General features: G+C 37.8%; 1 protein-coding gene across 3 annotated transcripts in view; it reads right to left on the minus strand.

The window, feature by feature from the left end:
* LOC108424631 (retinoic acid receptor gamma-A-like) overlaps positions 1 to 12623 on the minus strand; it is an 86316-nt gene extending 73693 nt beyond the window's left edge. For 2 of the 3 annotated variants that reach the window (XM_017692776.2, XM_017692779.2), the window contains exon 1: positions 12544 to 12623. The gene's annotated coding sequence lies outside the window, so the exon portion shown is untranslated. Of the gene's footprint in view, positions 1 to 12350; positions 12401 to 12543 lie in introns of those variants that run through there. The other variant, XM_017692777.2, reaches the window with a different exon arrangement.
* Positions 12624 to 19544: the final 6921 nt, after the last annotated feature.

Below are 19544 nucleotides of genomic sequence, written 5' to 3' on the forward strand. Positions count from 1 at the left end.
TGGAACGTGTTATTGGCACCAAATTCTAAATGGGTATATATCAGCAAAAAAAACAAAATTTCTCAGTTTCAACACTGGATATGTTGTCTTTGCCCTTTTTCTAATTAAATTTGGAGTTTAATGATTTGCACATCATTGCATTTTGTTTGTAGTTACATTTTGCACAGCATCCCAAAAAAATGTGGAGGTTGTATAATAAAATATATGAAAATACATTACACATATTTGAAAATGGATCAAATTATCATTCCTTTGCATCCTTTGGGATCTTTCATCTTGCAATTACTGGAATTAGCTGTTCATGAATATGTAGCTGTTTATGTAGTGATATGTGATTAATTTCTTATGTATGCGTTATGAAATCTTTATGTATGTAGCCTTCAAACAAGGTTTCCTTCATACTCATAGAGATGGCAGTGATATCTTGTATAGAGATGTACAGTAAAAAAAAGGACAGTAAAGCATTAGAAATTCAATCCCCTCGGTAATTATATTTGTGTGTTTTTTCATTGCTTATTAGCTTTGCTTGTTGCCTGCAGTGCAGTCCACAGATCAGTTTTCAGTCTGACTGCATTGTATATGCACACACGTTTACACTGGTATCAAAATACTCGCAAGAGGTGGTGTCTAAACGGATTTCCTCTCTCTACAAGAGTCAATACTTGCTTCACTGTTTTCGTAATATTTTGAAGGTCGTATAAATGTTTATACTTAATTTTTGTGTTAGATCTGGTTGCGATGGAGCGACATTTGGGTTGCGTCCCGCCCCCAACGCCACTGAAAATCCAATAAGCATTCCCTTGACGAACTCACAAACTCATTCTCTGCATCTGAATGCAAATACATTTATGTGCGTCTTCGCAGAAGATAAATAAGCCTTTAAACATAGCAGACCTCAAAATTTCAACATCATGCCCACATAAAAATTCCAGGTCTGTGATGGTATCGTCTACGGGAAAAATTCCCGAAAATTGCTGCAGTCAGGCCCTGTGGTTTTAAGCTGATACATTTTTGTACTATGTTCATCCCCCTACCTGACCCCACACCTGCCCCCACACCCACTGAATAGCTAAAACATGGATAAGTTTACATACATTCTACAATCAGGCTAACACTGCTGAAATAACACTAACACTAAATATACCACCATCAACTCAAATTGTAGCCTAAAACTGCCAATGCCTCCAAACTACACACTTAAACATGATGATTTTTCAAGTGTTCTTTTGTAAAGAAGATGGTTGTATATATATAAATAAATATAAATATATATATAAAACCAGGAACACAATGGAAAAATGTGCTGAAGGTTGTTCTATATAGAACCTTCTTGAAAACGGGTCTATTTAGCAGCAAAAAGGATTCTGCTATTGTTAAGAATTTTCTTCAAAGAGAGGGTTCTTTTGTAAAGAAAATGGTCCCAAGAACAATCAAAGGACCCTTAGCATCGATAAAGCGTTCCTTGCATCATATAAGGGTTCTTCAGAGAGATGGGGAATGTGTTGGATATGGTTCTTTATAGACCCTCTTTGAAAATGGTTCTATATAGCACCAAAAAGTGTTCTGCTATTGTTACAACACTCTTAAAAGAGTTGGTTCTTCAAGGGTTCTTCACTAAATGGTTCTATATAGAACCAAGAACTCTCAAAGAACCCTTTGCATGGTTAAAAGTCCCTTTAACTAAAACTAATTCTGCTATTGTGAGTTCATATTGTAACAACAGCAGAACTCTTCTTGGTGCTATATAGAACCTATTTTAAATAGAATCATACATAACACATTCTCCATCACTCTGAAGAACGTTTCGCCATGCAAGCATGACATGGTTCTATACAGAAGTTGTGGTTCTAAACAGAGCCATTCCATTTACTAAAGAACCCTTGAACAATCATCTTTTTAAGAGCATAGGTCACTCTCTTGTGTTATCTTACTGAGCTTATGCTTAGTAAAATCATACTTCTTCATAAAACTCGTCGTTACGTCCACACAGCAGGGCAGCAATGACAGAAGGCTACAGTTGTTTAAACAAACATGAATAACGAACTCATTTAAGTAAATCAACTGAGAGGACGTGATACTTTCACTGGGAGTGTGGAAGGTAGCGATGGAGAGGGAATGCTGAAAACAGCAGGTGATGACAGACCGCTGGAGACGGCTAGAAAGAAAGACAAAGAGAAAAAAGAGAGCCTTCTCTGCCTCAAGGGCTCATCATTCTTTAAAAAACGCACAAAGAGATCAAGATCGAGGAGCAGTTAAAGTATTTAAATGCTCAAGGCACACAACACAGTTTGTTTTCAGACAATGTCAGTATGTGGCACCATACATATGTACCTCATATGTTTTGTAAGAATCTACAGTACATGTAATGATAAAATGCACCAATTTTATATATATATATATATATATATATATATATACACACATATATATAAATGTGTATATATATATATATATATATATATATATATATATATATATATATATATATATATATATATATATATATATGTGTGTGTGTGTGTGTGTGTGTGTGTGTGTGTGTGTGTAAATAACATACATGTTATAATAATATGGTAGTTATCGTACAAACAGTAGAGCGCAAAAAGTTTTCCAGTCTAAACGACCATTAAGTAGAAGTCATTCATTTTTCAGAACATATTTCTGTGTAGATTAAATATAAGGTAACAGAAAAAAAAAAATATGAGTTTCCCAAATGCACCTCCTAACAACCACCTGGAAGACCTGGTAAACACCAAAACTATCCCCATCAGATAAACAGCACTTAAAGCTTTCATCTTTGAGAGAGAGGAGAAAATCAAGCTGATTCAGATGTGAAAACATCCACAGGTGTTTCTGTCCATCCTTCCACTGTGAGAAGACAACTCAGCGCTATGGGTCTGAAAGGATGTGTAGCTGTCAAAAAGCTTCACGGAGAAAACGAGACAAACACAAACTGAATAATGGACCGACTACCCCAGAGTCCAGACCTCAACATCACTGAATGTGTGTGATTACTTCAGAAAATGATCAACCAACTTCTAAGACTGAACTTGTAAGACTGAACACATCCTCTACAGAGAACACTTATTTTAATGCACTGTTTATCCTGTTTATTTACTCAATTTAACAAACGAAACATAAGCCTGTAACAATAGAAGAACCCCTTTTGTTCATGCTTATAAGGTGAAATGGTGAAATGCTTCTTCAGAGTGATGAAGAATGTGTTGTATATGGTTCTATATAGTATTTAAAAGTGTGACAACCCTTTTTGGTGCTATATAGAAGCCTTTTCATAAAGGTTCTACACAGAACCATCTACAGCACATTCTCCATCAATCTGAAGACCCACTTCACCATGCAAAGCATGCAAATGCTTCAATACAACTACTGTCTTTACTAAAGAACCTTTACATAACAATCTTTTTAAGATTGTAATCCTGAACCTAATTGTAATTTGAGCCTTGGAAACCAAATGAAAACGGTTTTATTCTTCTGTTTTCTTTCTTCTTTTTTTTAAAGCAGAGTTTTTTAAAGTCAGAAGTTGATAATTCCTGTTTTTCTACTCTTTTCACAAAAAGTCAGGGCCAGAAAGTTTAGGACAAAAACAAACACATTTACACTGCTGGGAGGAATGTAACCTGAATTCTTAAGAGTGGCTGAATTTGAACTCATTTACTGGAGTAGACGAACAAAGCTGGCCTGTCAAGCGAGGTAAGATGGAGTGGGAGACAGTTAGCTGACAGATTGACTGATGAGATCTTTCACGGCGTGCACACCGGGCGACAGGCCCAGACAGCCTGCAACACAGCCGTCAGCAAGTGCAATTAGCATTGCATAGTATACTCATGAGTAAAGTGTCAGCTACATTATATGCATTAAAGTGTATGTGTAAACCGCTGTCTGACTTAGAGAGCTCCAAAGTAACGAACTGACGATAACATTATACACAGGGAGAAAAAAATCCATTGCTAATCATCTCTCAGCAAATTGTTGTTGTATTTGGACAACCTCAAAACCCAGTTTTCCATTTTTGTCTTTTTATATGAAAACACTAGCTAGGCCAGTAGAAATGGTACAAAAGGAGGAGGCACAAATCACTTACTACTCCGGTTACTTAGGGAGTTCCACAAAGCTCAGTTCAGGATCCCCTGCTATTTATTGTCTATGGCATATCTCATTCCTGTGGCCTCAATATTGAAGTTTCCATGTTAATTTATAAAGCATTTTTTACAAATGCTATTGTCACAATGCAACTTTACAGAAAAATCCGGGTCCAGGCAGCTATGAGTATTGCCAAAGGCAACAGCAGCAAGAAAAAACTCCCCAAGAGGCCCAAGAGGAAGAAACCTTGAGAGGTACCAAGACTCAAAAGGGTAACCCATCCTCCTTTGAACCACATCAGATAGCAAACAATAACACAAAAGCAAAATAGGCAGAGAATAAATCTTCGTTTGTAGAATGATGATACACAGATCTTAGCCTTAAACCCACAGAATCATTCCCAACATCCACACTGTTGTCCTGTGTAAAGGAGTTAACACATCGGTTGAATGTTCTCAGCTTGGTTAGTAACAAGTCACTGTATTTTTATTGTTGATAATGCTCCAGTGAGCCCTTCCTCTATTGCGCAAACCTTGGGTGTCCTATTTGATTCAAATCAAATCACAATGTATGTCACATCACATTAACACAGGTGTGATGGCACTGAAAATCTTATGTAGTTCCCTTGTAGTACTTAAATACAAAAATATATTAAAATACATACAAGTTAGACTCTAATACACACATTAGACTCTAAATATAAACATTATATACAATAGCACTGCACCATTCCCAATATACAGTTTTGTAATGGTAATACAGGATATGAATCAAAAGTTATGATATGTACAGTTGTACACATTTACATATATGCAATTAATGACTCTAAGGTAGATACATGAGAAGCAGGGTGTACAGGGAATAGAATACTGATTACATCTAGATTATACAGTATATGGTAGAAGATGTACAATATGTCAATCTATATATGCAGGTATAGATTTGCTAGATTAAAGTTACAGTAGATTAGATTGAGTCTGTTTGAGATGTGGATGTGGTGTGGATTGTCAGTACAGGTGTACTGACACTATGTCTCACCTATTCGCAAACAGGTAAGACATGAGTCATCTATTCAATCTCTGACGACATCTGCATTCTTCCATCTTCACATTAATGCTTATCTTTAAAGATGCTGAAATCCTGGTGCATGATTTCATTACATCAAAGTTAGCCTACTGCAGTTCTCTGTTCTATGGTTAACCATCTAAAAACTCTTCATTCTCTCCAGTACATCCAAAACTCTAGCCAGAGTTTTAGTTCCCACTAAGAAATCTGCCTATGTTACCCCCATCCTTCATCAGTTGCACAGGCTACCAGTTGCAGAACGCATCTGTAACAGAATCTTGCTGTTAACCTGAAAAGCCTTGCGTGGCCTGGCACCTGCTCATCTCTCTGCTTTGTTACATTCTCATGCCCCATGGTGCAAGCTAAGGTCCTCTGATTCTTCTGATTCAGTCTGTAACTGCAGAACTACACAGTGCACCTATATAATCAATGGAGCTGATAAAATGAACAATATATGTAGGAACAAGGAGGTGGACTTAGTTGTGCTCAGTAAAGTGTACACTATTAAAAATGGTTCTTCAAGGGTTCTTTAGTAAAACCAATGGTTCTATTTTGAATCTGTATGAGATCTGTATAGAACCACTTTATGCTTAAATGTTTCACTGCATGGTGAAATCGTTCTTCAGATCGAAGGAGAATGCGTTGTATATGGTTCTATAACAAACTCAACAACATGACATTAAAAAAAACTATATATAAGGGATATAGAGCCATATATAACACATTCTCCATCAGACTGAAGAACCATTTCACCATGCAGTGAACAATTTAAGCATGAAATGGTTCTAGACAGAACTCACGATTCGAAACTGAACCACTGCCTTTACTAAAGAACCATCTTTAAATGTGTACTATACGTATTGCATATACATTTGTATATGTCAGTGTTTGTTTTCCAAACTGCTCCTCCTACTTAGTTTATCTAATCAATGCTTTATTAAATTAAATCAAGCGTGGTGATAAGTTTATGTGAGAGAAGCAGGAACTACTTTTCATCTACTTTTTTGGAAAAGTTTGTTTTTCTGTATTCATGTTTATTTATAAGTTTTAAAACGATAAATGTTGTTTATTAAAATCAAAAATTAATTATATAAAGGGTTCTATCAAAGGGTTCTTTGGAGCAATGCCAGTGCCAAAGAAGAACAACTATAACAACTATGTCAGTGTCAAGAGCCTTTTGAAAATCTGATAAACACAATGCAAAGTTTCTATCCCAAATGACTTCCCCTACAACCATACGTCAAACCCAAGAACCATTTAGGAACCTTCATCTTCGAGACCATATGCTACTAACAAGTTGCTCAGTTATACTGTTTATGTCTTGGTTTACATGATTAAACTGTTCATCACAGCGTCCTCAGAGCTGTAATCACAGGCTTGGTTCTGCAGCTCTTTTGGGTCTTAAGGCTTTAGCTATAACTGCAGTGTTGGTCAGGCTGCTTTGATTTCAGTCAACCTAAATATACATGAACTGGAGAGTCCCTTTCACAAGCACTTAAAATCTTAGCGACACAAACAAGGTTTTATGTCTATGGGAAGGCGGTGTTCAGATGCCCGGTTTGTGCCGAGCTCCTCAGTGCTGGTGCCAGCTTTTACTGCCTGTGACTGATGGATGCTGACTGTGGATCCTGCATCGACAGGAAAAGTCAAAAAGTTGGACACAATGCTACACGTGTAAGCGGATAAAGGATAAAGGATAAGTGAAGAAACTGTGTGGAAAGTGCACTAAGTTGTTTTATAATTTGAATTATTGTGTCTGATCTTGTGAAATAAAACTATTCTTTTACTTTTATGCCACTTCATTCTCATTTCCCAACAAACAGTCAGAGAAACAGTCTTAAATCTGTTAATACAGAATGAACATCAAATGTAAATGTGCTTCATTATGTAACTTAGGTTATTACATAACTACACTTTAAAAGTATAGTAAAGCAATTGTAAAACTCTTGACTTGGGACATTACTGTAATTAAATTAAAAGTGTTCTTCTCCTATTATTTTTCCATTTTGGAGATATAAAGTTTTGTTCAACAATATGCAGCTGAATATGTGTAGCTCACAAGCACAGATTTGTTTTTATACCCTGTCAGGACACGGAGTCATACAAATGCTCAACATGTCCTGTATACAGTATGTACATACCTCTTTATAATAATGCTCTATATGTATTGCCCATATGTAATAAAATGCCTTATAATTCCTTTTGTAACAATAAAAAAATCACCAGATTTCTTAATGATCACATCAGTGGACATTATCCAAAATTTGTTTGAAGAAAATCTTGTCACATTGATTCACAGTGGAATTTACAGATGTTTTCTTCTTTCCACTGTAAAGGTCTTTGGAAGGAAAGGATATTTTGACACAGTGCAGAGAGCAGCATTTGCAAATGATGTAAAAACTTAAAAAATGAAAAGTTATATAAAGTGTTGCTCTAACCATAACATAAGAACCTACACTACATACTCAAACATATATGGACACTTGACCATCACACCTATATGAATTTGTTGGATGTCCCACTACAAAAAAATGGGCATTAGTATGATGTTGCCCACCTTTGCAGCTATAACAGCTTCCACTCTTCAGGTAAGCTTTCTACAAGATGTTGTGCCCATTCAGTCAAAACAGCATTTGTGAGGTCAGACACTGACGTGACACTGATGAGACGGCCTGGCTCACAATTGACGTTCTGGTTTATCCTAAAGGTGTTCAGTGTGGCTGAGGTCAGGGCTCTGTGCAGGCCACTGGAGTTCCTCCACACCAAAGCTTTCAAACTATGTCTTTATGGAGCTCTGTGAACAGGGGCTCAGTCATGATGGAACAGGAAAAGCTCTTCCCCAAACTCAATAATTGTATAAAATCTTCTTAATCTTCTGTGCTGTAGAATTAACATCACCCTTCACTGGAACAAATGGGTCTCCAAACCCTGAAAAACAGCCCCAGCCCATTTCCCCCCTCCCCCAACTTTACTGTTGGCACTGCATTTCAGTAGGTAATGTTCTCCTGGCATCCACCAATCCAAGATTTGTCCATCAGACTGTCAGATAGAGAAGTGTGATTCATCACTCCAGAGAACATGTTTCCACTGCTCCAGAGTCTGGTGGTGACGTGCTTTACACCAGTCCAGCCGACACTTGGCATTGCACATAGCGATCTTAGGCTTGTGTATAGCTGCTCAGCCATGGCACCCCATTTCCTGAAGGTCCTGACACACAATTCTTGTACTGATCTTTCTTCCAAGGCCAGTTTGATGCTGTGTTGATAGTGATACAATCAAGTATAGGCGAGTTTTACATGCTATGTGTCTAAGCACCTGGCGGCGTTCTTATGAGTATGTATGGTCTACCGCAGCGGACAGAAATTCCATGAACTTACTTGTGGCAAAGGTGGCACCCTATGACAGTGCCACGTTTAAAGTTACTGAGCTCTTCAGTATGACCCATTCTATTGCCAGTGTTTGTCATCAGACACTGCAAGGCTATGTGTTTGATTTTATACACTTGTTAGTAATGGATGTGGCTAAAACACCTGAACTCAATAATTAGAAGGAGTGTCCACACACTTTTGAGTGGTAAAAATATTTGTGTTATAAATGTATCTATAAGTTACTTTCTAAACTTAACCTATGAAATCAAAAAGAAGAAGTTTACACAGAGTTTTTGTAGAATGCACTTCAGGAACATTTTGGTGTTGACGTTGTAAATTAGCCCTGTTTTTCTCTGGTTTTGCTAGCAAGTCTGGGTACCACTGTCCAGAATATGTGCAAAAACAAATACACTCTCTCTCTCTCTGTCTCTCTGTCTCTCTCACAGACAGATGTCCGGTAAGGAAGTTGTAGTCCTGTCCCAGACACTCTCGCTTGATCTCTCCAATATTCAAAGTAGCTCATTTCAATGTTTCCATTGCGTTCAGATTAATTGCTGTAGATGGACGTGTTTACATAACCTTTTCAGAGGCAGCCTTTCACCTCTCTAAAGAAAATAAACAGGACTAGAGTTGACCATTTACATCACTTACACAGCCGTCTATCACAACTCAAAATTTACTGCAGCAATCATGCCCTGCCAGTCACAGCAGTCTCTACTGTTTACAGTGAGAGAGGAATATTTCTGGCAGCAATCACCGAGCAAAAGTTCATGTTTATGTCTGTTTTTACTTCTGATTGTACCGCAACCCATTCACGTTTATTTGGAAAGGAACGAGTGATGAAAGGAAGTATTACTGAAAGCATGTGTAGCAGGAAATAAAAGAGCAATGTTTGGTTATTATTTCTTTTTTTTTTTAACAATGGCGGGGGGGGGGGGGGGGGGGGGGGGGGGTATACAGTAATAGGCAAACATTTAAGCTCCCCCAGTCAAACAAAAAACAAGTTTTATTGATTTTCTAAGTGAAGAAAAGTTAACACATTCTCAAGAGAGGGGGATTAAATATGTTTGAAAATGTATTACATTTTATTTGCTGAATTTAACATGCCAGAACAACATGGTGGAACAACAGAAAATATGCCATAACTTTTACACAGGCCATATTTTATGTTTCATTTTATTTCCAATATGTTAAACTCAACAAATAAGTGTGTTCTCTGTAGAGGATGTGAACATCATGTGTAAATAATACAGATGTGACAAAAGGATGGTAATTCTTATTAAGTCTGTAATGTGATTATAAAACCTTAAACTGTAACTGTGTCACCCTACTTACTTGCTTTATTTAAGTAACTGTATTAACATTACACTTCACCACATTACTACGTTTGCAAAAATAATGTTTGTCTGTTTTGAATGAATCATAAACTTGTGAATGTGCTGTAGATGGATCTAGAACATTTTGAAAACAGTTCCACATAGCACCAAAAAGGGTTCTTCTACCATTACAAGCTTGACATCATCACAATAGCAGAACCATAAAACCATATACAACACATTCTCCATCTGAAAAACCATTTCACCATGCAAAGGGTTTTTAGTAAAGAAAATGGTTCTATATGGAAATAAAGATAAAGAACATTTGAAGAGTGTGCAGTTGATATCTCGTCAGCAAGTTTAAAGGAGGTTCCAGATTTCTCATACAGCAACACACAGATTTATTCAGTTCTACCAACAGCACCTGATTTAATATAATGAAGTTTTTGACTAGGCAATGCAGATATTGGATGACAAATGTAAACAATACTGGGCTTCCTCCAGGTGAGGGCAGGAAATAGTTAAACACACTTTAATACACATAAAATCACTGCTTACTATATTAAAATTTGTATTCATTCTAATATAGTACTTTTCAGAGCAAACAAATACTGTTCATATAAACAGCTTGTGAATCAAAATTTCTCTGGTGTCTAAAACCTTCGCATAGAACACTCTTAAGAAGGTTCTTCAAAGATTCTTCAGTAAAGAAAACATCTCTATATAGAACTGTTCTATAGAACCTATATAGAACCATAAAAGAACCCTTTTGCGTTTCATATGGTTCTTTGCATGCTGAAATGGTTCTTCGGATTGATGGAGAATGTGTTGCATATGGTTCTATACATATCTTTCTGAAAATAGTTCTATATAGCACCCGAAGGGGTTCTGCTTTTGTAACAATGCCAAGCTTGAAACAATAGAAGGACCCCTTATAGTGCTATATAGAACCATTTTCTATACAGATCCAACATCAGATTCATTACACCTGGCTCTGATGTTCAGCTCTCCCTGATGGCCTTCATTACCTGGATCAGGTTTGTTAGATTAGAGTTGGAGCTAAAGTCTGCAGGGTGATGGATTGAGAACCCCTGATTTTTTTTTCTCCTTTTCTCCTAAGAGTGAATGGACTTTTCTTATATATATATATGTGTGTGTATAAACTTGCAAATTTCCATCAATCTAAAGAACCATTTAACCATGCAAAGTATCCTTGCAGAGAGACTGAGTCAAAACTGTTCACAGCAGTGGTTATAGGAACCAGACGTCCACCTCAAAAGCTCCCACACAGAAAGCTATTATGTGAAATGATTATGAATACACTGCCTGATGACTGAGACATAGATTTGAGAAGATTATGGCCTTGAAATCCATTCATTGTAGAGGGAAACACGCAGTGCACTGTGAAGCAAAATAGTCCGCAAAGAAAATGTAATACTTCAGATTTTCCACTATTTTCCTATCTTCAACATTCCATGTAAAACTCAGAAGACACGTGTAGTTTCACTGGTGGTAGTGGATAGTAAATAAAATGTATTTGTGTTGAAGTCATGGCGACCCCTGGTTCCTATCACCATCATTTAACATCAATGCAATCCAGTTGACGCTGTTCACACCACACCAATTGAGTTATGCAGAAATCTGAACAAATTGGTGGAATTCCTCACTAAGTGCATGTCAAATAGAATATATACATATTAAAGTGGAAATATGGTTGGTACTTGGGTTGCATACAAATAAAATGTGCTAGACTGACAACTGCTGCCTGTCAATTTCCTTTTTTAGACAATAGTTATTAGTTGATATTACTCAATTTTCATGTTAAGCTGTTTGACACACTTGATTCATGTCGATTCAAAAGACCCGAGAATAATTTTTTATCATTCTTAAAGACGTGGTTCTTCAATGGTTCTTTACATGGTGAGATGATTCTTAAGACTGATGAAAAATGTGTTATATATGTTTCTATATAGAACCTTTTTCAAAATGGTTCCTTATAACACCAAAAAGGGTCCTGCTACTGATGTTGTTACAATGTCAAGCTTGTAGAGAAGAGCCCTTTTTGGTGCTATATAGAACACATTCTCCATCCAGAAGAATCACTTCACCATGCAAAGAACCATTTAAGAATAATATGGTTCTACAGAGAACTCAAGTTTCTAAATAGAACCACTGCCTTTATTAAAGAACCTCTTTTCTAAGTGTGTAGAACACACCAAAGCACTCTGAATGACTTTGTTTACATCTTAACCAATTCATTATGCAGGAATTTTGAAAACTGGATGGAATTTAATGATATACAAACAAGCAAATAAACACAAACAGTTCTGTCTTCAGTTCAAGCATGTCCACAATTAGAGTCCTGTGCAGCATAACAAACATTTCTCTCAAGCCAGTCATTGAAAAGCCACAGAAACGTACACAAAAAACACACGCTACCCAAAACACCACGTCCTTAATGCCTAACTTGTTACACGCACATGCACGCAAGCGCACTCACGCCGCTCAGATCTGTCCTCCGTCTTGCTCTGACATGTTCTGCCTCTCTGTCTTTCTCTTTCAAGTTGAGTGGAGGAACATGTTAGATGTGAAATAGTTCAGCTCTGTGTGTATGAATGTATAAATTGAGTTATGTGTAAAAACAGCTTCTTAAAAAGGTCTCCAAAAACAATATGGTGAAAACAGAAACTCACCCAGTGCAGCTGGGTCTGGCGAGCAGATGGGATGAAGTGACAGAACGAGTGGAAAGAAAACGAGAGCAGCTCGGCTGACTTGAGCTTAGTGAGTGTAGAAGTTGCGCTCTTTTGCCCGGATAAAGAGAAGCCTGTGGCATTCCGCCCCTTTTTTCACTCTCTCTCTCCCTCTCTTTCCCTCCCTCCCCATTATCTTTAGCTCTTCCCCTCTCTTTCTCTCTCTCTCTCACTCACTCTCTCTACCTCTCTCTCGATCTCCTTCTCCATTCAGCTCCTATTCAACCCAGCAATGTTACATATTGTTTCTCTGTAACACATCAGTAGTTCTTAGGTCAGTTTTAGCTCTACAGGCATTACAATTGAAGGGGAATTCCACCAAACTTTTAAAAGTGTTTGAAAAGTGTTTGGTAAGAAATGTTTCATTTCAGAGAAACTTAGACTCAGATTTCTTTACAGTGGTGATGACAGGAACCATGTGTCAAAATGCAGAACATGCATTTTATTTACATTCAAAGAAAAAAAAAAGTACAAAACTCTCAGACAGTATCCCTCTTGTCACAGGGTATATTTTTTGTACCTTGATGAACGAAAAATGTACCTGCACAGAACCTTTTTTTCTATCAGTGTACAAGTTTTTACAAGTGATGACAATGATAAAATATAATGGCAAATCTCCAAAAATAAGTTCTTCTGAAACTATTTGCGTCATAATGCCCTCTACGCATCCCATGTAGCCATTTTTAAGCTACTTTTTTACTATTCATAACCATTTCATATAATAACTTTCTGTGAGGGAGCTTTTAGAGGTGGACGTCTGGTTCCTGTCACCACCACTGTGAACAATTCTGACTCACTATGGTTCTCTACAATGAAGCATTTCACACCAAACCACTCTGAATGACTGTTTACATCTTAACCGTTTAATTATGCAGAAACTATTTACTGGAATTCAATTATTCACTGGAATTCCCCTTTAAGTGCACTATTTCAAACCACTTTATGACAATATTTGCACTAGATTTTCCAAAGGACTTTTTAAAGATGCTGCTAAAGGTCATACATGTACACATAACAATGACAACAAATAAAAATAACAAAACTAATAAAAATATTGTTCTCTTTCTTTTTCCAGCTGTTTTATAGATCCACATGTCTCTCTCTCTCTCTCCCTCTCTCTCCCTCTCTCTCCCTCTCTCTCCCTCTCTCTCTCCCTTTGTTTCTGAAATAATAATATCCTTACAGTCATAAATGCTGCTCCTCGCTCACGTGATTCAACACTTCAAATATTCATTGCGCTTTTGTTTTTTAGAAGACCACAGAATGCCTAAAGGAATGGAAAAATAAGGGCCAGAAAGTTTCCCTCTCCACCCCCTCCGCAGACTCTTCTCTTACCCATTTCTCCTTCTCATGCCCCCCCTTTCTCTACCCTGCCACTTTTTCTTCACCTTCTCTTCTTGCGCCCCCCCCCCGCATTTCTCTGCCACCATCCACCTCTTCTTTTTTTTGTTATTCTCAAATGCTACATCTCACGCAGTCCTGCACTTTCTCCAGGCTGCTTTATTTTCCTTCCTCTTCATTATCTTCTTCCCTCTCTTTCTGCACCCTCTCTGAAACCGTCTGTTTCCTCTGTGCTCTTCCCTCGCTTTCTCCGCTTCATTCTCAGGCCAATGGAACACTCCCCTCCTCTTCTCTTACCATCTATACTTTTTTTTCTGTTTAACTATTTCTTTCTCTCTTTTGCTTGTCTTCACTAACCTGGGCACATTTTTTCCCTTTTCTGAGTCATTCAGAGTGGTTTGGTGTGAAACGCTCCATGCTAGAGAAATTTATCGAGACAGAATTGTTCACAGTGGTGGTGATAGGAACCAGATATCCACCTCTAAAAGCTTCCTCACAGAAAGTTATGAATACACAGCCTGATGTTTTTTCCCCAATTTTTCCTTCATCAACATTCCATATGAAACTCAGAAGGCACATGTAGGTTCACTGTTGTTTTTGGATAGCAAATAAAATGGTTATATTTGTGTTCTAAACATCTTAACCCTTGACCCCATCATCACCTACCACTGTAAAGAAATCTCTACAAAAACTATTTCACACCAAACTACTCAGAATGACCTTGTTTACATCACAACAAATGAACTGATGTCAAAACTTTGAAAATTTGGTGGAATTCCCCTTTAAATGATGCAATGTTCACCATCCCTCCCTGAACACACTACACTGTGATGAATGCCATGAAACATATTGTCTAACACGAGAGAGAGAGAGAGAGAGAGAGAGAGAGAGAGAGAGAGAGAGAGAGAGAGAGACAAAAAGAGAGACAGAGAGAGAGAGAGAGAGAGAGAGAGAGAGCGCGAGACAGAGAGAGCGAGACAGCGAGAGAGAGAGAGAGAGAGAGAGAGAGAGAGAGAGAGAGAGAGAGAGAGAGAGAGAGACAGAGAGAGAGAGAGAGACAGAAAGAGAGACAGAGAGAGAGAGAGAGAGAGAGAGACAGAGAGAGAGAGAGAGAGAGAGAGAGTCACTACCCCCTCAGACATATATAAACACACCTGCCTCCTAGACCAGGCACTGTGGGGATATCAGTTATCAATGCACGGCCTGCAGCACCCGTTCTGAGAGGTTAAACTCCAGGCTGGCTGCAGCTCTTTGGTAGCTCCAGCAGACCTCTGTTGCTGATCTAGGGTCAGATTTCTACTCTTCTACACCGATCCTGGTCCCCACAAAGCAAAAACACAAGAAACAGTGAGCTCATTACATTATTACAACAACAGCAATTAATCAGCATTACCACCTTCTAATCCACCTTCTAATCTAAAGCCATGTTTAAGCTGGATTTTTGCTTTACATTTCTACACATAATTGTCACATTGTCTCAGTTACGCAGTCAAATTAGCCGACATCAGTCTTGAGGATTTACATCCAAGGAAGGTGCCAAAATGTTCAGGTCAAAGGTTCCTAAACGAGTCTCGGCTTTGACACACTCACTAGGAAAAATGTTTTAGTCATGAAGAGGTTCTTTAGACTTTAAAAAAGTTATTCGCACTTGCAGAAATGTTTGAAAACACATTTATTAGAAAGTTCTTTGGTACACTCCTAAAGGCAGTTCAGTAAGGGTTCTTTAGTAAAAACAATGGTTCTTTATTGAATCATAAACACAAACCATTCTCATGCTCAAACAGTTCTTTGCATGGTGAAATGATCCTTCAGATTGATGCAGAATTTCTTGTACATGGTTCTATATACAACATGTAACTGGGCGAGTTTTCAGATTTACAGAGATGCTGTAGCACATTGTAGAGTTTTTCAGAGGAATTCGGGCAGTTTCTCATCTATGAAGGACCAACTGGGTGAGCCAGTCTGCTACAGCACCACCCTGAGGCAGAGCAGTGCTGCAGATCTAGCTAGTTAAGAACACCAAAGACAGAAGCTGATTGTGGGTGAAGCAGATAAATAATGAGCTTCACTGAATCTGTATTTGAGCATCTGTTTTTTCTCAAATGAACAGCATAACATCATAATAAGTTTATTTTCAGGGACTCCTCAAAATCAAAATTCTAAGATTTTCAGAACCTCCCATGGCCCCCTCTATTATGCAGCTTGCTAAACATGACACTTACATTACTGAATATAAACTATAATGACAATTTATGACAGAGTGTCATATTTATAGAATAGATATGTCAGTGTCATAGAACCTTTTCCAGTTATTCTGCAGTCTATATGTACTACATGTAGGAGCACAAGCATAATGTATACTCATAGTACTCTGTATTAGAGACAGCGCTCTGTTCCCATCACTCAGATTTCCATAGTCCATGAGTCTGCTGGGTTTGGAAAACCTGTCATAGTTTTACATATACAAATCATTGGTGTGCTGAGTTGTAAGGAAGAAGGAAACAGGTGACCCAATGAGAACAAACAAAGCTAAGAAACTAGATAAGGAACAAATGAATACAATGAGATGAGTAATGGATCTGATTAATAGCAGATATGATCTCTTTCTCACCGTCTGTCTCGAAGCCAACAGCCCTCTGTCACTGTCATTCTCTGCTTCTCTCTAATGCTCAGCTTTGGTTCATGACCACTCTAAATGTGTTTTCCATAAAGGCCTCCACTGTCATGTTAGGACGGTTAGGCAGGTCAAGAACTGTCATTAGGAATTATCAGCAGACCATAATAAATTCTCTGACTCTTCAAACTTTGCACTGCTAACACCCAGCACTCATGGGGTGTTTTGTAAACACCTCAGTGTCGCTGCTGGACTGAGAACCAAAAACAACCAGCCAGCAGCATCCTGTGGGCAGTGTCCTGTGACCACTGATGAAGGACTACAGGATGACAGCAGAAAATGAGCTATCGTCTCTGACTTTACATCTACAAGGTCAATCCACAAGGTAGGAGTGTCTACTACAGTGGACAGTGAGGGGACACAGTAGCACTGCTGTGTCTGAGGCACTCATGCTAGTGCAACACACACCAACATACAACCACCACATCAGTGTCACTGCTGAGAATGATCCACCACCCAAATAACACCTGCTCTGTGGGGGTCCTTTGAGGGTCCTAACCATTTAAGACCGGGGTAACAAAGTAAGCCGAGAAACAGAACGACTACAGTCTGTGACTGTAGAACTAAAGTGCACCTATACGGTCAGTGGACCTGATACAATGAACAAAGAGTGTAGAAACGAGGTGTTCCTAATAAACTACTTGCCTATTCTGCCTACATCCGTTTAGCCCCGCCCATTCTCACGGAAGTTATATGGAATGCAGGAATATTGAATAAATGCAGCCAATCAGAACACAGCTGACATACATATATCTTAAAGATACAGTAACTAAAACAGGCTGTTTAATTTTAAGGGATAGAAACTGTCATATAATAATGAATTAAAACTGTTTCGGGTACATAAACCCAAACATATTAAGTGGACTACAGTGAAAAATTATATAGAAATTTTAAGAAGCTCAAATAAAGGGTCAATATTTCAGCTGGTGGACATCTCAAGAGTGTTTTGCAGTAGCATTAGTAAGGTCAAAGGTTAGCGGTGTTTGTGTTTCAGTGTCAGTGAAGTCTTTAAGGACAACTTGAGGATGAGTGTGGAGATTTATGTGTGTGTGTTTGTGTGTGTGTAACCATTTTACTGGTTTGCTAGTGTAGATTAAACAAATTAAACAAAAATACTGTCCATCGTTTCTCTGTTCCAAGTGTTTAGGGACAAAATGCCTATCAAGCAGACCAAAAGATAAAACGGTGCTAAACCTGAAACAGTAAACCTGAACTTCTCAGTATCCAAGCTATATATACACTCACTGAAACCTGCACATTTACTATTAAATTCATTAACAACAGTATTTTTTAATCCACTTTTGATTTTCTTTACTGTTATGTATCCCTCTGGTCATCACACTGGTTGAAACAGTTAAACAATTAAACAATCTCTCACAATTAACACTGTTAAATACAATAAAAGTGTAATTTAAATTAATTTTTTATACATTTAAGGTCCAGGCCATTATTTGGCCAAGAAATTCTCCCACTTTAAAACTTGTTAAGACATTGTTGATAATGTAGGCATTAATGAACATTGCAGCTCTTGTGATTTGAAAATTGAAAAAAAAAATTTCTGTAATCAGACCAAACGACAATTTGATCAATACAGCACAGCACTTTTTAAAATTCAGCTGTGATTGCTTCTAATTTACTATCTAAATTAGATTTTTCTGTACTGTTTTAATGATGATTTCTTGGTGATATTTTATTTTCTTACTATACTTTTGCTATCAAAAATATACATTTGCTGTGCTACATAGTAAATGCGGGTCACTTTCAATGCTTCAATTCAATACTTGAGTTTAACAATTGATTTAATGGAATATTTAAACCTGGATGTTTTTTAATGTGAGCAGCCAATCAGAACAGAGTTTATGTACACATTATCACTCTGAAACACAGAGTAACAAGAACAGGCTAATAAAGAGGGGTTAGAAAATGGTTATGTAGAAATGAATTATGGTTATTTTTGCCACAAAGAGCACACAAATAGCATAACGATTCTCAGAGGGAAAACATAAAATACAAGAAAAAGACAGTTGCCATTTAGTGAAATAGGACCTATTATTGGTATACTCCACCTACAGTGACAGTTGATATGTACGTAATATGTAATCTAATAACTAGCTCTACATGTAAATTAGGAGATAAAGATTGTATGAAGGCACCCTGAAATGAATAAGATGTGTGGAATAGAAACTGGGACGGGATGGCGAGCCAGCTTTTGGAGAACATAAAATGGGGCCCCATTTGGACGCTAGTAGAGGAGAAACCGCAGAGTGGTGTGAGCCTGGGGCTGGGAGAGAGAGAGAGAGAGAGAGAGAGAGAGAGAGAGAGAGAGAGAGAGAGAGAGAGAGAAAGAGAGAGGGGGAAAAAGAGAGAGGGAGAAAGAGAGGGAGAGGGAAGGGGTAAAAAGAAGGGGAAGGGGGGCAACCACGGCAGGTTTTAATCAACAGCGAGCTGTCTGTAATGAGATCACTAGCCCCATCCACTCAGATTGAGGTCATGTGAAGTTGCGAGCGCAGGGGCATTTCAGTAAACACATCTTTATACACTGGAACTCAAATTCTTCTCTGTTCTAACTGTGAAAGTGTCATAACCCAGGGTGGGTTCAGGTAAACTGAACAACGTAAATACTCTCAAATGTGCAACATCATCCTCAAAGTTCAGTTCTGTACTTTTACACTTTCCCAAATGAACTTGGGTATTATAATAACAACTTTTTTAAGCAAAAAAATTAAATAAAAGCCTGTGGCCAAAACAGACTGTATGAAGTCAATGCAACTCCTTTTTTTAAGTTTAAAAGAGTTTAAATATGAAAGTTTCACAAAAGACAATGGCTCAAAAATCATTTGCAGGGTTAAATGGTTCCTTGCATGGTGAAATGGTCCTTTAGATTGATGGAGCGTGTGTTATATACCAACTTTTTAAGTATGTAATTTTC

The sequence above is a fragment of the Pygocentrus nattereri genome, chromosome 21, assembly GCF_015220715.1.
Source record: "Pygocentrus nattereri isolate fPygNat1 chromosome 21, fPygNat1.pri, whole genome shotgun sequence".
Classification (NCBI taxonomy): domain Eukaryota; kingdom Metazoa; phylum Chordata; class Actinopteri; order Characiformes; family Serrasalmidae; genus Pygocentrus; species Pygocentrus nattereri.